This window comes from Leucoraja erinacea, unplaced genomic scaffold (genome assembly GCF_028641065.1).
Source record: "Leucoraja erinacea ecotype New England unplaced genomic scaffold, Leri_hhj_1 Leri_800S, whole genome shotgun sequence".
In the NCBI taxonomy this organism is placed as follows: Eukaryota; Metazoa; Chordata; class Chondrichthyes; order Rajiformes; family Rajidae; genus Leucoraja; species Leucoraja erinaceus.
The window spans coordinates 52,650-73,055 of NW_026576730.1; the positions used below are offsets into that span (position 1 = coordinate 52,650).

Genomic DNA, 20,406 nt, shown 5'->3' on the forward strand with positions numbered 1-20,406 from the left:
CAATTACTGTTGTTTAAAATATAAAAACTGCAGTTACAGAAAATGTAGAAAAAAAGAACATTCAAAAATGTTTGAAACACTCAGCAGATTGGGCAGCATTTGATACAGTCCCAGTTATGATAATGAATGTTCCATAGTTGCCCTTTCCACTGTTTTCAGCTTATTTCCATTTTTACCAATAACGTGAATACACTTTGTCTCTATTAAAGAAAAAAAAGTCATTTGAACTTGGGAAAATCGCACATAATAGAGAGAGGTCTGTCCCGCTTGGCAATTTATTCGGCGACTGCCCGCGTCATATCATGGTCGGCAAAAGATTTTGGACATTTCAAATTACAGCGGCGCCAAAAACATGTTGCGACACTTGAGGAAACGCCGTGCGTCAATACGTTGTCACGCCGCTTTACGCCGCGACTTTTTCGGTGACCTGATACGTCAGTCAATGATGCCGGCAGTTGCCGAAAAAATTGCCAAGTGGGACAGGACCTTAAGACAGCCAAATGTGCTCAATTTAACGGCTAGATGTTGTTTACAGGTGGAGAGAGGGAGAGAGAGAGAGAGAGAGAGATCAATAGTTGCATTGGTTACGGTCCAGATGTCCCACTGTTTAACACATAATTCGATATTTGTGGATGAAATCGGAGATCTTCCGCACAGTAATAAATGATGAATGCAAGCAAGGTTTTCATTCAGTTAAATGAATAAACTAATAGCTCTGAGAATTAGAACATGGGCGTTACAGTTGTGGTTGAATCAGTGGGACAGCTGGTAGCTGTGAGAAATAATGTTTAACAGCCATTAAAATTCAAGCGTATGTTAGATGGGGTTTAGGAAGAGGTTAGTGTGTCCTATTGATCCCAGGTAGTCAAGCTGGGAGGGAATACATCGAAGTCCCTCACCCTGAGCGCAGGATCGCCCCAGGGTTGTGTCCTCAGCCCCCTATTCTACTCCCTGTACACACATGACTGTGTGGCTAGGTTCAGCTCCAACTCAATAATTAAGTTTGCTGATGACACAATGGTGGTGGGCCTGATCTCAGACAACGATGAGAAGGCCTACCGGGAGGAGGTGGCTGATCTAGCACTCTGATGCCAGGATAACAGCCTCCTCTTGAACATCAAAAAAACGAAGGAGCTGATCATGGACTTTAGGAGGGCACATCATCCGAGGCCGTACACTCCATTGAGGATAAATGGGGATCCTGTGGATAGGGTGAACTGTTTTAAATATCCGGGAGTCCACATCTCCGAGGATATGACATGGGCATCACACGCCTCAGCACTGGTGAGTAAGGCAAGGCAGCGCCTTTACCACCTCAGGCAATTGAGGAAATTCAGAGTGTCTCCGAGGATCCTCCAGTGCTTCTACGCAGCGGCGGTGGAAAGCATCTTGTCTGGAAATAATACAATCTGGTTTGGAAATTGCTCTGCCAAGGACAAGAAGGCTCTGCAGAGAGTAGTGCGTTCGGCCGAACGCACTATGGGAACTTCACTCGCCCCCCTGCAGGAACTATACATCAGGAGGTGCAACTCCAGAGCCAATAAAATCATGGGAGACCCCTTCCACCCCTGCAACAGACTGTTCCAGCTTGCTACGGTCAGGCAAACACCTCCGTTTCCATGCGGTGAGAACGGAGAGGTTGGGAAGGAGTTTCTTCCCAGAGGCCATTCGGACTGTAAATCTCACCAGGGACTAACTTTACTGAACGTTTTTCCGTCCAATATTTAATTTGTAAAAGAATATGTGTGTGTTTATGATTGTGTTTATAGTTTGTTTGGTCGTTTGTTTGTCTTTTTGCACAAAGTCCGCGAGCATTGCCACTTTCATTTCACTGCACATCTCGTATGTGTATGTGACGAATAAACTTGACTTGACTTGACTTGAAGCGGTTGAACAGTTGAAGCCACTGCAATCTCCCTCAGGCCATCTGGACAAGGGTCGTGTTGACCCCAAGTGTTACCGTCGGTTTTGTTTTCCAAGAGGGAGTGAGCGTGAGGCTTCGGCGAGCCTGCAAGGGTGCGATTGAAACATAGAAACATAGAAAATAGGTGCAGGAGTAGGCCATTTGGCTCTTCGAGCCTGCACCGCCATTCAATATGATCATGGCTGATCATCCAACTCAGTATCCTGTACCTGCTTTATCTCCATACCTCCTGATCCCTTTAGCCACAAGGGCCACATCTAACTCCCTCTTAAATATAGCCAATGAACTGGCCTCAACTACATTCTGTGGCAGAGAATTCCAGAGATTCACCACTCTCTGTGTGAAAAATGTTTTTCTCATCTCGGTCCTAAAAGACTTCCCTCGTATCCTTAAACTGTGACCCCTTGTTCTGGACTTCCCCAACATCGGGAACAATCTTCCTGCATCTAGCCTGTCCAACCCCTTAAGAATTTTGTAAGTTTCTATAAGATCCCCCTCTCAATCTTCTAAATTCTAGCAAGTACAAGCCAAGTCTATCCAGTCTTTCTTCATATGAAAGTCCTGACATCCCAGGAATCAGTCTGGTGAACCTTCTCTGTACTCCCTCTATGGCAAGAATGTCCTTCCTCAGATTAGGAGACCAAAACTGTATGCAATACTCCAGGTGTGGTCTCACCAAGACCCTGTACAACTACTGATCGGACAGTACACAAAAGTGCTGGAGAAACTCAGCGGGTGCAGCAGCATCTATGGATCGAAGGAAATAGGCAACGTTTCGGGCCAAAACCCTTCTTCAGACTGATGGGGGGTGGCGAGGAGAAGGAAGGACAAAGGAGGAAGAGGAGCCCGAGGGCTGAGGGATGGGAGGAGACAGCAAGGGCTAACAAAATTGGGAAAATTCAATGTTCATGCCCGCCGGATGCAGACTCCCCAAGCGGAATATGAGGTGCTGTTCCTCCAATTTCCGGTGTTGCTCGCTCTGGTCATGGAGAAGACCCAGGACAGAGAGGTCGGATATGGAGTGGGAGGGGGAGTTGAAGTGCTGAGCCACCGGTAGGTCAGGTAGGTTATTGCGGACCGAGTGGAGGTGTTCGGCGAAACGATCGCCCAGCCTCCGCTTAGTCTCACCGATGTAGATCAGGTGACATCTAGAGCAGCGGATGCAGTAGATGAGGTTGGAGGAGATGCAGGTGAACCTCTGTCTCACCTGGAACGTCTGCTTGGGTCCTTTACCTCCCCCCTCGATTCCATCCAAGGACCCAAGCAGTCGTTCCAGGTGCGACAGAGGTTCACCTGCATCTCCTCCAACCTCATCTATTGCATCCGCTGCTCTAGTTGTCAGCTTATCTACATCAGTGAGACTACATCAGTGAGACCTCTCCTCCATGGCCAGAGCGAGCAACACCGGAAATTGGAGGAACAGCATCTCGTATTCCGCTTGTGGAGTCTGCATCCGGCGGGCATGAACATTGAATTCTCCCAATTTTATTAGTCCTTGCTGTCTCCTCCCCTTCCTTAGCCCTCAGGCTGTCTCCTCCCATCCCTCAGCCCTCGGGCTCCTCCTCTTCCTTTGTCCTTTCTTCTCCCCGCCACCCCCCATCAGTCTGAAGAAGTGTTTCGGCCCGAAACGTCGCCTATTTCCTTCGCTCCACAGATGCTGCTGCACCCGCTGAGTTTCTCCAGCATTTTTGTGTACCTTCGATTTTGCAGCATCTGCAGTTTCTTCTTAAACACAACTGATAGGACAGTCTGTGATCTGTGAAGCCCGGTACATTGGATCAGACAGTGAGTTTGCGTTAAATCACAAGGCAATGTTTTCCTTTGAATGCCTGACACTTTTGTTAATATTTTGTATTCCAGAGCGTCAGAGTTTGAGAACGCGTGACATCATCATGGCTGACAGTGGCGACCAGGGAGCAAATCCAGGAACTTCTGCATCAAGCAATAAGAAAGGTTTGTGGAGACAATTGTGAAATATTATTACTGCCCTGACAGTGGGATCTGGATTTGGTGCAAATACTAACCATCTCATCAACGACCACTCTTTGTGGAAGCAAATGTTTTCTGTTTCCACAAAGATTAAATCATAATACGTCTGCCACCTGTCAATCTCTCCACACCAATCCCATTTGTCAGCACGTTACCTGCCGCCTACTATCCACTTACAATCCCAATGCTCATCCAGGTGCTGCTAAAATGCTGTGAGAGTACCAGCCTCCAACACCAGCTCAGGCAGTGTGTCACAGACTGCAGCCAACCTCTGAAAGATTCTTCCTGAGAGATCATCTTCTTAGCATAGTGGTCCCGACCTTAAATCGATGATGCTAGTCTTAGCCATATCTACTATGGAGGAAGTATTTTTTCCATTGAACGTAACATTTCCCAGTTTTCTGCATCTCTATCAGATATCCACTTGCCTTCCCCTGCTTCAAGGATGACGTCGTGAAAACCGCTCAGTACATCATCGGTGCCCCGCTCCCTGCCATGGATGCCCTCCACCGAAAACGGTGTCTGAGACGGGCTGGGAAGATCATCAAAGACCCCTCACACCCCAAACATGGACTGTTTGCCCTCCTCCCATCAGGGAGACGGTACAGGAGCCTCAGGTCACGTACCAGTAGGATGAGGAACAGCTTCTACAACAACACAATCACATTGCTGAACTCGGAGTCCCGCCGATAGATTTCTCCAGTCCCTCCGTCCACATTGTTTGCTTATTCTGTATTTTTATTTCTATATTGTACTATTACTACGGACTGATGCTAAACTGCATTTCATTGTACCCATACTTGTATCTGTGCAATGACAATAAAGTTGAATTGAATTGAATTGAAAAAAAAATATTCAGTCCCAAGCAATATCCTGGTTAACCTCTCCATTGCTATGGCATCATTCCCATTGTATCGATACAAGCATTGTACATGCGCTTTAAACTTCCTGTAATGTTGGAATAAAACCAGCCTGCACTTACCTTCTATGCTGCAGCCAATAACAAGAAGCATGTTGTTGTATTGGACAGAAAGTATTATCCAACTCTGGTCATTCCTTCTTCTCCCCGCTCCCATCCGTCAGAAAGTACAGAAACGTGAAAGTGCTCTCCATCATACCCAGGAACAGCGTCCTCCCTCCGTGTAATCAGACGTTTCAGCAGTCCTTTCCTAAGCTAGTGTACTGTTAGATTCGCAGTTACCCCATAGAGGGCTTTGGACTTTGTCTGAGGAATGATTTGATGTGCTACAATGCTGAGAACTGCATCTCCACCTTTACTATTAGTGTTTTCTTGAGTTTGAACTGTGTGTGGTATATCTGATCAGTTTGGATAGCATGCAAGATTCACAAAGTTAATTCCCGGGATGGTGGGACCAGCATCATCGAATGGAGCGACTGGGCTTGTATACGTTGGAATTTAGAAGGATGAGAGGGGATCTAATAGTGACCAGGGACCACAGTTCCATTAGCTTTGAAATCGTATGTGAAAGGACAGTTCTGGTTCGCAAGATAAAATTCTAAATTGGGCAAGGCCAACATTGACAGTATGATATAGGAATTTGCATTGTTGTAAGTTGTATACGAGCAAACGGACAGCTGCAATGGAACATTAAAATACTGTGATAAGTAGATTTCTGATATGCATGTTGTTTGTGAAGAACAATTCAGGCAGGAGTAATGTTTCCAGTACGATGAGAGAAATTGAGGCTCTAGTCAGGAAAAAAAGATACATGGGTCAGGTACTGGCCGCTAGGATCAACGCTTTCACAATAAATGTGTGAGAGGATTGAGGAGCATAGTTAATGAACAAAATCAGGAGGGCATCAATGGTGCACATGATGTGTCCAGGGGCTGGATTTAGAACAAGAGAGGCCCTGGGCTATTCCACATGTGAGGCCCCTCCCAATCCCCCACCCCCATGACAAGAGGAATATGGAAGAGTCCACCAGATTGACACCGATGTGCAGCTGAGCGTGACCAATGAGATAAGGGCTGGAAAGCTGTGCTTTTTATTTATTGCCAGTGCTAGTGTCGAGTTATCGGCTTAAAACACTATTATTCTAAAATAGAGGGCAAGGAAAATTACTGGTGTTGTTTAGAGACTACAGTGCGTTGTGACAGCATATGTAAGAAAGGCCTATGACTGTGTCAAAAATATTATACACCAGGCCCGTACAAAGCTTTTCAAAAGGGGGGGTGGCGTGGCAGGATTACAAAAGTTTTGTGTGAAATAAGTGCATACAGCGCATATCACAAGCGCGAAACTGAAAGACCCTTGCGGCCGGGGTCCAGGGCCCGCTTAAGGCCCCTGGAAGCTCTGGGGTTTTAGATGCTCTCTGGTGCATTATGAGGCTTATTTTTGAGCATTTTTGCACCAAATTTATGACCAATATTTCTGAAATAATTTTGGTTGAGTCAAGAGTAATGAGTGGTTGGAATGGGATGACTGGGGTAATCGTATACATTTTTTAAAATCAAGAATTGAAGCTGTCCTTGTTTTAATAATCAAGTTGTAGTGTAAAATGTTATGTAAAATGGTATAAAGGAGCGCACAGGGTCACAGGATCCCCTTGATGGTAAGGCGGTCAGAGCCGATGATGGACAGTGTTTACTACTTTTTGTAGTCTTTTCTGCTCCTGGGCGCTCAAGTTGCCGAACCAAGCCACGAGGCAACGGTCAGCATGCTCTCTACTGTGCACCTGTAGAAGTTAGAGAGAGTCCTCCTTGACATGCCGACTCTCCGTAATCTTCTCAGGAAGTAGAGGCGCTGATGTGCTTTTTTAATAATTGCATCAGTGTTCTCGAACCAGGAAAGATCTTCAGAAATATGCACACCCAGGAATTTGAAGCTCTTGACCCTTTCAACCATCGACCCGTTGATATAAACGGGACTGTGGGTCCCCATCCTACCCCTTCCAAAATCCACAATCAGTTCCTTGTTTTTGCTGGTGTTGAGGCCAGGTTATTGTGCTGGCACCATTTGGTCAGTCGGTCGATCTCACTTCTATACTTGGACTCATCCCCATCAGTGATACATCCCACAACAGTGGTGTCGTCAGCGAACTTGATGATGGATTAGTCGTATTACAGGCATGGTGCTGACTGTCCTTAACCATATGAAGGTAGGTAAATCTCCGAGGCCTGATTAGGTGCAGTTTGATAACTATAGAAACTCGGAAACTTAACGTGTGTGGTAAGAAATTCGTTACTGAAAAGTTATTAAAGCCATAATGAACTGATCATCCAGTGTTCAGTATCCCGTACCTGCCTTCCATCCATACCCCTGATCCCACAGCCTTAAGAATAAACATCTAACTCCCTCTTAAGACTATAGGCGAGAAAACTGGCCTCAACTACCCAGAGTTGCAGAGAGTTGTGGAGATTCCCTGCCACATGGCAGTGGAAAAAAGTCAATGGATGGTTTTAAGAGGTTATAGAGTTCTATGGGGCTAGTGTAGTCAAGGGATATGGGGAGAAGGCAGGCACGGGTTATTGATTGGGGACGATCAGCCATGATCACAATGAATGGTGGTGCTGGCTCGAAGGGCCGAATGGCCTCCTCCTGCACCTATGTTTCCATATCTACGTATTTGAAAAAGACAGAGGTTGTTTCGGGGCAGTTGGCATGGTTTTGACCAAAGATCCTATAGCAGAGCAAGATGGGTTACTCTCACGCAAACGTGAGCTACGTTCATGGGCGGATTCATGGATGATTTTATGACTGCATTGTAGCAACCTGCCCTGCTCCTATACTCAAATCTTTTCCGCCATCTTGCTACCATTCGCTTTCTTGCTGCCTGCTGCACCTTGCATGCCTAAGATTCAATGACTGGTGTACCATGAGTGCCCGGGGCTCGCTGGGCAGCTCTCCCCCTTTCCCAATCGCCACCCGGGGCATAATAGGAGAAGAGTTTTTGCAGGGCCCGGGGCAGCGAGGAGAAGGAGTGCGGGGCCTGGGGCAGCGGGGAGAAGGAGTTGTGGCCCGGGCAGCGGGGAGCCTATCCAAGTCACCTTGCAGCTCCTAGGAGTGCGGGGCACAGGGGAGACTGCCCCGGGGCTTAGTGTCAGGGCAAGCGGGGAGAAGCCGCTTCAATTCCCCTCATCCCAGATCGGGGAGAAGGAGTAAATGTGGCCTGGGGTCCCAGCACTGAGCCTTGCGCGGGGGAGGTAAGGAGTGTGGTTCACTGCCTGGGGCAGCGGGGGAAGGAGTTGTGCCCGTGGGCAGCGGGAGAAAAGATTGTGTGGCCCGTCAGCGGGGAGAAGGGTGTCTGGGGCCCGTGGCAGCGTTTTTATTATTTTTTGTCTATGTTCTGTGCCGTTTTTGGGGCAGCGGGAGTGGGGGGCGGGGCCCGGGGGCGGGGTGTGTGGTGGGGTGGGGGCAGCGGGGGAACTTTGGACTCTGTGGGGCGGGGCAGCGGGGAGAAGGAGTGCGGGGCAGCGGGCCGAGTCCGTGCGCGGGCAGCAGGGAGGAGAGTGCGGTGCTGGCTGCGGGGCAGCGGGGAGAAGGAGTGTGTGGTCCGGGGCAGTGGGGAGAAGGAGTGTGTGGTCCGGGGCAGTGGGGAGAAGGAGTGTGTGGTCCGGGGCAGCGGGGAGGAGTGTGGGGCCCGGGGCAGCGAGGATAAGGAGTGTGGGGCCCGGGGCAGCGGGGAGAGAGAGTGCGGGGCCCGGGGCAGCGAGGAGAGGGGCATACACGAGGGGGGGGGGACATTGTAGTAAGGGGGCAGGCGGAGTGTGCCGGGGCACCAGGGCCTAGTGTGTGTGCTTTAATTGCAGGGGGACAATCTAGGGGGCCGGCGAATGCCGGGGGTATAAGGTTTTACCAGGGAGGTTTCTTATTTACAATGTTTGTTATTTAATGTCCCTTGTCTAGTGTGATATAAAGTTCATTATTGTATTAGAAGAACTATAATTGTGTGCGTTATATACATTTATATAATTTTCATGTATGTGTGTTTATAAACATTTTATTCTTTATTCAGATTCAATTTCAGATTCAATTTTAACAAGAATCAACAGAATTATGAACTAACAGAATAATGAATCTAACCCTATAATCTTGCACGCACAAAAGTCCCCATGTTGTCAATCACCCTGCGAGTCGGGTCGGTGCCGGTTACTACAAAATCAACTCTGCTTGTGGCCATTTAAAAAAGAAATGATTTAAAAAAAACATTAAAAAAAGACAACCCAGAGAATTTGATTCTTGTGGAAGAAGTTTGAACTGACAGACTGGATGAATCTAACCACACAAACTGTTGCTCCCCGGGCTAGTGATTACAAGGGATATGGGTCGAAGTCAGGGCACGTGTTATTGATTGGGACGACTCAGCCCATGAAAATGAATGGAAAAATGCCCATGATCCCCTCCATAGCGTACTACACGTCAGTCCATTGCATTTAGCAGGAGCAGCCTATCTTGCTCTGCTATAGGATCTTTGATTTTGACATTGGAGATCATCTTTCACAAATTCGATTCGTACTATTTGACAAGTAACTAAGATGGTTGATAAGGGCAGGGTTAGACACATAGTCTATATAGATTTCATCCAGACCTTTGGTAAGTTTGTGATAGGTTAGATCATATGGGGTCTTCGGGGAGATAGCTAACTGTATGCAGAATTGGCGAGATGGCTGGAAGCAGAGTGATGGTGGAAGATTGCTTTTCTAACTGGAGGCGTGTGAGTGGTGCTCCACTTGGTGTCCGGGTTGGGCCCAGTGTTATCTGAGTGATACTTTATTGTCACGTGTACCTGGTACAGTGAAGTCTTGTTTTGTATACAGTACAAGTATGTAAGAGTCGACACGTAAAAGACTCCGACAAAGTTACAAAAGTGTGCAATATAGTTCCACTTCCTCCTCCCCCGCCTCTTTGGTCTCTGCTCCTCCCCTCCCGCACTCCAACCAGCTCCCCCTCCCCTTTCCAAGTCCATGTGCCATCTAAATAAATTGAATGAGAATGTACAAGGTATTATTAGTATGTTTGAACATGTAAGTTTTGGAATTCAAACCAGGGCAGGAACTTCACATTCAACGGAAGCACCGGAGAAGTTGTGTGGAGCCGTGGATTACAGGAGTGCAAATACTTAATTTGCCCTAAAAAGTGGCATCAGGGGCTGTCCGTGGTGAAGGTGGCTTTTGGCAAGCTGGCCTTCATCAGTCATGACATTCAGAATAGAATTTGGGACTTTATGTTACATTTGGGTGGGTGACTACATCGTCTGAGGAGCGGACAGGAGATTCTGTGGCGGCAGACGAGATGTGAGGATGGTCTGTTGCCTCCCTGGTGCCAGGGTTCAGGATGTCACGAGCCGAATTCGGAACATCCCCAAGATAGGTGAACAGTCGGCAGTAGTTGTGCCCATAGGCACAAACGACATCAGGAAGAAGAGGAAGGAGGTTCTCCAACATGAGCAGAGAGTTGGGAAGAAGACTGAAATGCTGGACTTCTAGGGTGGTTATCTCTGGATTGCTTCCAGTACCTCGTGCTAGTGAGGACAGGGACAGGGAGATAGGGGATCTGAATGCGTGGCTGAGGGGCTGGAGCAGGAAGCAAGGATTTAGATCTCTTCTGCGGTAGAGGTGACCTGTACAAAAGGGACGGGTTACACCTTAACTGGAGGGGGACTGACATTCTGGCAGGCAGGTTTGCTAGGGCTACACGTGTGGGTTTAAACTAAATAGTGGGGGGGAGGGATTGACAAATTGGGAGAATAAAGATGGAGTTGAAGAGGAAGTGAGTACAGGAAAAATTACAAAAGATTCTCGAATTAATGGGAAGGAAAGCTTGAGAATGGACAACACAGTAAGGTCAGGGCCAATTGTGAGCGGTGCGAGGGGAGAAGTGAATACGGAGGTCAACGTACTGGATATGAATGCTCAAAGTATAAGGAATAAAGTGGACGAGCTTGAGGCTCAGTTAGAAACTGGCAAGTATGATGTTGTGGGAATTACTGAGACATGGCTGCAAGAGGGCCAGGGCTGGGAACTGAATATTCAAGGGTATACCTCTTATCGAAAAGACAGACAGGTGGGCAGAGGGGGTATGGTTGCCCTGTTGGTGAGGAATGAAATTCAGTCCCTTGCAAGGGGTGACTGAAACAGGAGATGTGGAGTCAGTATGGATAGAATTAAGGAATTGCAAGGGTAAAAATACCCTAATGGGACTAATCTACAGGTCCCCAAACAGTAGCCTGGACATAGGGTGCAAGTTGAATAATGAGTTAAAATTGGTATGTAGCAAAAGTACCCCCTCTCCTCTCCCCCTGTCTTCTCCCCCCTCTCTTCTCCCCCTCTCCTCCCCCCTCGTCTTCCTGCTCTGCTCCTCTTTGCCCTCGTCGCCCCTCTCTACTCTCCCCCCCTTCTTCCTCCTCTCCTCTCCCCCTCCTCTGACCGCTCCTCTCCCCCCTCCCCTCTCCCCCCCTCCTCTCCTCCTTCCTCTTCTCCATCTCTGCTCTCCCCCCTCTCTTCTCCCCCTCTCCTCTCCCCCCTCTTCTCACCCTTCCTCTCCCCCCACCTCTCCTCCACCCCCCTCCTCTACCCACCTCCCTCCGTCTCCCATCTACTCTCCCCCTCCCTCGTCCCCTCTCCCTCTCCCCCTTCTCCCTCTACTCTTCCCTCCTCTCTCCTCTCCCCCCTCGCCCCTCTCCCCACCCCATCTCCCCTCACCCCCTCCTCTCCCCTGCCCTCTCCTCTCCTCCCTCTCCTCCCCTCACCCCCCTCCTCCCTCCTCTTCCCCCCTCATCTCCTCCCCTCTCCCCAACCCACCTCTCCTCCACCCCTTCCTCTCCCCCACCTTCTCCCCCTCCTACTCCACTTTCCATCCATCCCCCTCCCCCTAACCTCTCTCCCCTCCTCCCTTCACCACACTCTTCTACCCCCCCTCTCTCTCCTCTCCCTCTCCTCTCCTCTACCCCTTATCCTCTCCACCTCTCCTCTCCCTCCTCCTTTCCCCTTTCCCCCCCCTCCTCTTTCCCCTCTCCTCTCCCCTCTACACTCGCCCCCTCCTCCTCTCCCCCTCTCATCTCCCCTCCTCCTCTCCTCCTCTACTCTCCCCCCTCCCCTCCTCTCCCCCTCCTCTACTCTCCCCCCTCCTCCCCTCCCTTCTCCTCTACCCCCTCCCCTCTCCTCTCCCCCCTCTCCTCTCCTCTCCCCCTCCCCTACCCCCCTCTCCTCTCACCTCTCCTCTCCTCTCCCCGTCCCGTCCCCCCCCCTCTCCAATTAACCTACAGTGATATTTTAGTTACCAAACAACCATACCAAGTAAAAAGTAACAAGACACACAGCCACAAAAAATAAAATTTAACATAAAAGTTTCCCCCAATTCCACCCTCCCCCATCCCCCACATAAAACAATCCAAGAAACACTTATACATACTTTTAAAACATACTTAAAATAACAAAACCAGTAGAAGGGACTGACAGACTGTTGGCGAGGCAGCCAGTGCTGGTGACACTACCCGGTTGACACTGTTTTTTTGGGGCCAATCTTTTTGTTTTTGCTTAAAAGACATTTATTTCTTTGGAATACAACTTGGCTCCAGCAGGTTAACGAGCAAAGGTCCTTGTTTACCGCAGCCGGAGTCTTGCAGACGTCCACGGGTGGAGAGCCTGATCCCACTGGTCGGAGTTAAGGGGGAACGGCCGGGGGATGGGAAGCGGTGACTCCGGATTAATCCTGACGACTTTCACTAGCGAGAAGAAGACAGAGGAATGACAATGAGATGGGCCACAAGGTGGGTGTGGGGGGGGCTGTCGATGACTGGTCAGCTCGGACCTTGCATCCCATCACAAGAATGGACACCGCACTCTCGACATGGCCAAGGAGGGCTTATATTAGGAACACTTCTCCATCCATTTCCCACCATGGATGGCTGACCTGCTGAGTTCTACCGGCATTTTGGAGGGGAATGGACAGGCGACGTGTCGGGTCTGGACCTTTCTTTGGAGTGATTGGTTTGGGGGCGGGAGCTGGGGATTGTGGGTAATCGGTGAACGGAAGAGAGACAGAAGAAGTCCGTGGGCGGAGCAGAGAGAAATATGAAGAACAGAGACTGAGAAAAATAAGTTTTGACTGTCCTACTCGGTCAGTAAACAGTTTAAATATCTTTCCTCGCGGTGAGGTAAGATAAAGACTTTTACAGAGAACGTGGTTATTGGACTGTGAGGTGCAGCGGCTTGCTGAGCTCAAAGACTTTTCCTCCGCCGCTGCCTTCCGTCATTAGCGTAGTTAGCCATAGCCTAGCTGCTACCCCTTCAGCTCGGAGGTGTGGATTAAAGACTGTCGCTGTTTGGACTTTGTGATTACGGGGAGCGTGAGAGCAGCGGTTGGCTGAGCCCTGGAGACAACGAGAGAGAAGGAAGATTTCTGCCACATGGGGTCCTCTCTGGTCAGCCAACTCGCCAGCAGCTCGCCATTCGCCCGCCAGCCGTCATCACCAGCAACGTGCCTTTCGCCCGCCATCTTGTGAGCTTCTGCACTGTGCACTTGTCGGCTTCAACTGTATTTGGCCGCGACGCTCTCCAGCTTCGACCAGGCCTGCAACGTGGGGTTATTCTTGTTTTGTATTTCATGTTGCCGGCTTGTGTGAGTGAGTGTGTGGGCCCACATAGTAATCAATACTTAAAGGTACTATAAAAGATTGATTTATTGAGTGGTGTTGTGTGAATATCTGTGTGAGAAACACCAGTAAAACACCATATTTTTGGTTATTGATATTTTATTTTGTATTTCCCTTACCAACATATTTTTTATTTTAATTAATAGAATAAATGTGAAGGTAATTCATTGGAACATAGTTGTCAGTTGATTTATTTTAACTGTTTCTACAGTAAGGTATACCATTTAATATTGAAATTAAAGGTGCCCTATTGTCCAAATTAAAAGAGTGCATAAATACTTAAATTAAGGGTTAACTAACACCTATAAGGGAATTAAAGTTTACGAACCTGGGGCGCAGCTCATGTAGAGGGCAAAGAAAGCGCTACATGTATTTAGAAATACCGGTGTCCCGTCAATTTGTGGCGATATCTGATGACATCACTTACGCGACGACAGGTATCTCCCGTTGAGTGTTTTTAAAATCGGCCCCGTTTTTCTTTCAGGCTTTTTAGCGCATTTTCGGGAGCGGAGCTAAAGCGGACGCCTGCTTCCTACTCCATGGCGCCACCAGAAGGATCACACTGACACGATGTTAACGTATGAGGGGGTGATCGGCAGATGAGTGGAGTAAGTGACAGAGGCATGAGAAAATAAGGAGATAAAAAGGTGTGAGATAAGGAGAGAGGAATGTATATGTGCAGCTTTAAGGGACATTGGTCAGGTAGCATTTGGAATATTGCATACAGTTCTGGTCACTCCATTACAGGACTGATGTGGAGGCTTTGGAGAAGGTGCAGAGATGGTTAACCAGAATGGTTTACAAACAAGGAACTACAGATGTTGGTTTGCAAAAAACGATACAAAATGCTGGAGTAACTCAGTGGGATAGGCAGCATCTCATAAGAGAAGGAATGGTGACGTTTCAGGCCGAGACTGAAGACGGGTCTGGACCCGAAACGTTCCCCATTCCTTCCAGCCCCCAAACAGCGCTTATCCAAGTGGCGGTGTGCCAGCAGGCTGGAGGAGTGGGCAAAGGCCTTGCAGGTGTGTGCAGGTGAAGGGGCGCTGGCCGGTGTGGACTCGCTGGTGCTCCAGCGGGTGGTCAAGGCGGGTGAAGCCCTTACCACAGGATGGGCAGGGGAAGGGACGCTCACCGCTGTGGGTACACCGGTGCTGCCACAGGCTGGACATGCGGGTGAAACCCTTGCCACACTCAGCGCACACAAAGGGTCTCTCTCCACTGTGTATCCGCTGATGCTCCCACAGCCCCCATGCGCTCTTGAAATGCTTCCTGCAATGGGAGTAACCGGTCACCGGCGTGGGCCTGCTGGTGCTGCCGCAACCCCCGTGAGTTGTCAAAGTCCTCACTGCAGTACGGGCAGTCGTAGGGCTGGCCATTGGTGTGCACGCGCTGGTGAGGCAGGGTATGGAAGGCTATAGCAAAGCGCTCTCCTCACACCGGGCAAGGGAAGGGACGGTCGCGGGCGTGCACCCGCTGGTGGGACAGCAGTTTGTCGGAGCGGTTGAAGCTCTTGCCGCACTGGGTGCAGATGAAGGGTCGCTCGCCAGTGTGGGTGCGCTGGTGCCTCAGCAGGCTGCTGGAGTGGGTGAAGCCCTTGCCGCACTGGGCGCAGGTGTAGGGGCGCTCGCCGGTGTGGGTGTGCTGGTGCCTCAGCAGGTCACTGGAGCGGGTGAAGTCCTTGCCGCAGTCGCTGCAGGTGTAGGGCCGCTCCCCGGTGTGCAGACGCCTGTGGATCTTCAGGTCCGTGGACAACTTGAAGCCTTTGTCGCAGTCAGAGCAGTTGTAGGGCCGCTCACTGCTGTGCACCCGCCGGTGCTGCCATAGTCCAGACATCCGGGCAAAGCTCTTGCCGCAGGTGGAGCAGCCATAGGGTTTCTCGCCCGTGTGCACCCGCTGGTGGTCAGTCAAATGATTTGCCGTCATAAAGCCTTTGCCGCAGTCGGAGCAGGTGAAGGGCCTCTCGCCGGAGTGCACGTGGTTGTGCCGCAGCAGGTTGGAGTAGCTGGCGAAGTTCTTGCCGCACTCCAAGCAGTCGAAGGGGCGTTCTCCCGTGTGCACCCGCCGGTGGGCTTCCAGCCGGCTCGGGCGCTGCCAGGCCTTGCCGCACAGATCGCACTCACAACGCTTCTCTTTGTTGTGCCCCGTCATGTGGTCCTCCATCAAAGCTCAGCCCACACACTGAGCAGGGGGGGTGGGGGCTCACAGGCACCCTGGCCGTCGTCAATGGCTGTTCACGTCCCCTATCTCTCCGTCCATAGCAATGGCGCCTAAACCCTGCAGGGGGGGAACACAGAGGGTCAACAAGCTGGCAAACAGGACATTACTAGTGCTTGAAGGGGATGGGAGGGCAAGGGATGAGGGAGAGGAGTGGGGGAAAGGGGGAGGGAGTGATGGGAGAAGTGAGGGGGGGAGTGGGGGATGGGGAGCAGGGTGAAGGAGGGCAGAGATGGTAAGGAGGCAAGGCAGGAAGTTGAGAAGGGGGATGAGGATGGTGGAAATGAGGGGAGGGGGAAGGGGTGGAGTAAGGGAGGTAGAGGAGAATGTGAGGTGGCAAGTGAGGGAAGAGGGGGGTGCTGCATCGATCTGGGGGCAACGGGGATCCGGGCACTGTGTCGATCCGCCCGCCCACAAGTCCGCCTGCCAGCCGCCCTGCGCCGTGACGTCTGCCACGCGCACAACCAGCGCGCTGACATCACCCCCAATGTGAGGGGACTGACGGCACCGCCCCGCCGGTGATTGGCGTTGGGGGACGGCATGCATCATGGGAAGAAGGTCACACAGTGCTGGAGTAACTGAGCGAGTCGGGCAGCGTCTGCGGGGAATGTGGATAGGCAAAATTCCACCCTTCGAGCCAGCACCGCCATTCAATATGATCATGGCTGATCATCCAGAATCAGTAATTCAATTCAATTCAGAGCACTTTATTCGTCCCCGAGGGGCCATTTAAAAAGACGCATTGCAGTAGCTTTTTAAAAAGGGACACAATCAACAAACATAAGCAGCACGCATACTGCACAATCAACCAGCACACGCATTTCACAGACACACTGCACAATCACACAACACACACCGCACATCAACATTCAACACATAGCAATAGTTTTAAAGTGCTTCCTAAGTGCTTCAATTAAAAAGTGCATATCGATAAATGTGAGGTTATCCATTTTGGTGGCAAAAATAGGAAAGCAGACTATTATCTAAATGGTGGCCGATTGGGAAAGGGGGAGATGCAGCGAGACCTGGGTGTCATGGTACACCAGTCATTGAAGGTAGGCATGCAGGTGCAGCAGGCAGTAAAGAAAGCGAATGGTATGTTAGCTTTCATTGCAAAAGGATTTGAGTATAGGAGCAGAGAGGTTCTACTGCAGTTGTACAGGGTCTTGGTGAGACCACACCTGGAGTATTGCGTACAGTTTTAGTCTCCAAATCTGAGGAAGGACATTATTGCCATAGAGGGAGTGCAGAGACGTGTTCACCAGACTGATTCCTGGGATGTCAGGACTGTCTTATGAAGAAAGACTGGATAGACTTGGTTTATACTCTCTAGAATTTAGAAGATTGAGAGGGGATCTTATAGAAACTTACAAATTCTTAAGGGGTTGGACAGGCTAGATGCAGGAGCATTGTTCCCGATGTTGGGGAAGTCCAGGACAAGGGGTCACAGCTTAAGGATAAGGGGGAAATCCTTTAAAACCGAGATGAGAAGAACTTTTTTCACACAGAGAGTGGTGAATCTCTGGAACTCTCTGCCACAGAGGGTAGTTGAGACCAGTTCATTGGCTATATTTAAGAGGGAGTTAGATGTGGCCCTTGTGGCTAAGGGGATCAGGGGGTATGGAGAGAAGGTAGGTACGGGATACTGAGTTGGATGATCAGCCATGATCATATTGAATGGCGGTGCAGGCTCGAAGGGCCGAATGGCCCTACTCCTGCACCTAATTTCTATGTTTCTATGTTTCTATGAAGGTTATTTCATTTTATATGTTCATAAGTCAGTGATCAGCATTGAAAAGCTGGACAGCCCTGGGGATGAAGGTTGCCTTCCTCCTCTGTGTCCAGCAACCCGGACAGCAGAGTCTGCGTCCTGAGGGGAGCCACTCAAACTCAGGAAACAGGATGTGAGAGGATTCCTGAAGAATCCTGCGTGTTAACTTTACAGACTGTTGGTCGCATAGGGCAGTGAGAGTTCGGACGGGCGGCTCAATGATTTTTGAGCAGACCTTGACCACATTCAACAGGCGGTTTCTGTTTTGCAGGGTGATGCAGTGGAACCAGCTAGTGAAAGAGAAGGTTATTACATTTTCAATGAATGCGTAGTAGAATGTAGTGAGAATGTCTTTGTTAATCCCAAATGACTTCAGCTTCCTGAGTAGGTACTGTCTCTGATGGCACTTTTTAAGGATTTCCTCTATGTTAGAGGAAAACCGTAGCAGGTTGTCGAAGATTGTTCCCAGGTATTTGTATACCTCCACTATCTCCACTGGCTCCTGCTGGATGATAGTGGTGGCTGCCTCAGCCATCTGTCTCTGTTGGGGGAAAAAGTCACAATCATGTCCTTGGTTTTGCTTATATTTAGCTCAAGACAAGACTTTTCACACCATACTATAAAGTCCTGCAGGGCTGAGCTGTGATGTTGTGTGTGGCTGGGAAGAAGAGACAGGAGAACTGTGTCATCAGCAAATTTTACAAAGTGGCAGTTTGGCTGGGTGGATCTGCAGTCATCAGTGTAGAGAATGAAGAGAAGTGGGGAAAAGACACAGCCTTGTGTAGAGCCAGTGAAGGTGAAGAGGGTGTCGGACAAGGTGTGGTTCACCAACACCCTCTGTGATCTGTTGGTGAGGAAGTCTATAATCCACAGAGTGAGTTGGTGGTTGAGGTGGAAGCGGGTGATGAGCTTCTCAGCCAAAATATGTGGCTGCATGGTGTTGAATGCTGATGAGAAGTCTACAAACAGAAGTCTGGCTGTGGCCTTGGGGATTTCCAGATGCTTATGGATGGTGTTTAAGATGAATATTTTTGCATCATCGACACCCCTGCCAGCCTGGTAAGCAAACTGCAATGGATCCATCATCGAGCCAGTTGCCTTGGTGATGTGCTCCTTGATGATCCTCTCCATGGCCTTCATGATCAGGGAGGTGAGAGCCACCGGTCTAAGGTCATTCAGGACCTTGGTGGTGCCCTTCTTTGGGATGGGAATCACTGTTGAGTTTTTCCACATCGCGGGGACTGTGCTGCTGGTCAAAGAGCCCTGGAACAGATGCTGGAACACACCTCCCAGCTGCTCAGCACAGTGCCATAGGGCCCGCCCACAGATGTTGTCTGGCCCTGGAGCTGTGTTCTTTTTAGTCCTTTTGAGGGCTCTCACCACCTGTGATGTGTTGATGTTGAGGCCGGAGTCATCAGGTCTGAGTGTGGAGACGATTGATTCTAGCTGGGTGCTATTGTCCTTTTCAAATCTGGTGTAGAAGGAGTTGAGATCATTCGGGAATGAAGTGAAGCTGCTTCCTGCTACCTGAATGGGCTTGCGGCTGGTAGAGACAGAGTTCACTGCTGCCATGTTCTTGAGGCCCTGCCAAGCCGCACGGAGGTTCCCTTTTCCAAAGGTCTGCTCCACTTTGTTCTTGTATTTCAGCTTGGCAATTTTTATGGCCCGCTTGACCTCTCTGTTTACCTCCTTCTTCTCAGCTTCAGAACCGGTAAAAAATGTTCTCTTTTTCTTATTCAATATGTTTTTTAGATCTTTAGTTACCCAGGGTTTATTGTTAGGGAAGATTGTGACTTTCTTGGAGGGGATAATATTGTCTACACAGAAAGTGATGTATGCTGAGACTATATCCGCTTGCTCACTGATGTTGGTGGAGGAGGATGTGAGGGTATTCCAGTCTGTGGTTTCAAAACACCCTTGAAGCCTGTCAATACTGTCCGGTGTCCACTGTTTGATGTCCTTGATGACTTTCTCTGTTCTCTTTACCCCACATGTGTGGTAGAATCCTTTAAGTGACTTGTCAATTGAACAGTGATTGAAGTCACCCATGATGAATTTGGGGGCGTCCGGAGATATCAGTTCGAGTCTGTCGAGCATATTTCTTATATGTTCCGTAGCAGTGGATGCATTTGCTCTGGGGTGGATATAAACCAGAATGAAAATCAGCTGTGGGAATTCCCTGGGAAGGTAGAAGGGATGCAGGGAGACAGCCAAGAGTTAGAAACATAGAAATTAGGTGCAGGAGTAGGCCATTCGGCCCTTCGAGCCTGCACCGCCATTCAATATGATCATGGCTGATCATCCAACTCAGTATCCCGTACCTGCCTTCTCTCCATACCCCCTGATCCCCTTAGCCACAAGGGCCACATCTAACTCCCTTTTAAATATAGCCAATGAACTGGCTTCAACTACCCTCTGTGGCAGAGAGTTCCAGAGATTCACCACTCTCTGTGTGGGCTCGGAGGAAGGAGGGGGTAAGGGAAGAGGGGGTGAAGGTTGAGTGGGGTGAGTTGGGGGGTGTGCGCGGGGAGAGAGTGGTGAGGGGGTGAGGGGGGTAGGAGGCAGAGGGGGGACGAGGGAGGTGGAGAGAGGGTGAAGGGGGTAGAAGATGGTGAGGTAGGGGGGTGAGTGGAGGGCATGGAGGAGGGGGGTGGGGGAGAGAGGGTGGGGAGAATAGGGGGAGAGGGGGAAGGGGTGCAGAGTTAAAGGGGCATAGTGAGGGGAGTTAGGGAGGTGAGGAGGGAGATAGCAGGCAGAGGAGGGGAGGAGAGAGAGAGATGGATGGGGTGAGCGGGCAGGAGGGAGAGGGGTGAGTGAGGAGGGGTGAGGGATGAGGGAGGAGGGTTGAGGGATGAGAGGAGGGGCGAGGGAGGAGGTGAGGGGGGGTG

At 49.9% G+C, this 20,406-nt stretch overlaps 1 pseudogene; it reads right to left on the reverse strand.

The window, feature by feature from the left end:
• LOC129694797 (zinc finger protein 271-like) overlaps nucleotides 1-15,801 on the reverse strand; it is a 68,447-nt pseudogene extending 52,646 nt beyond the window's left edge.
• Nucleotides 15,802-20,406: the final 4,605 nt, after the last annotated feature.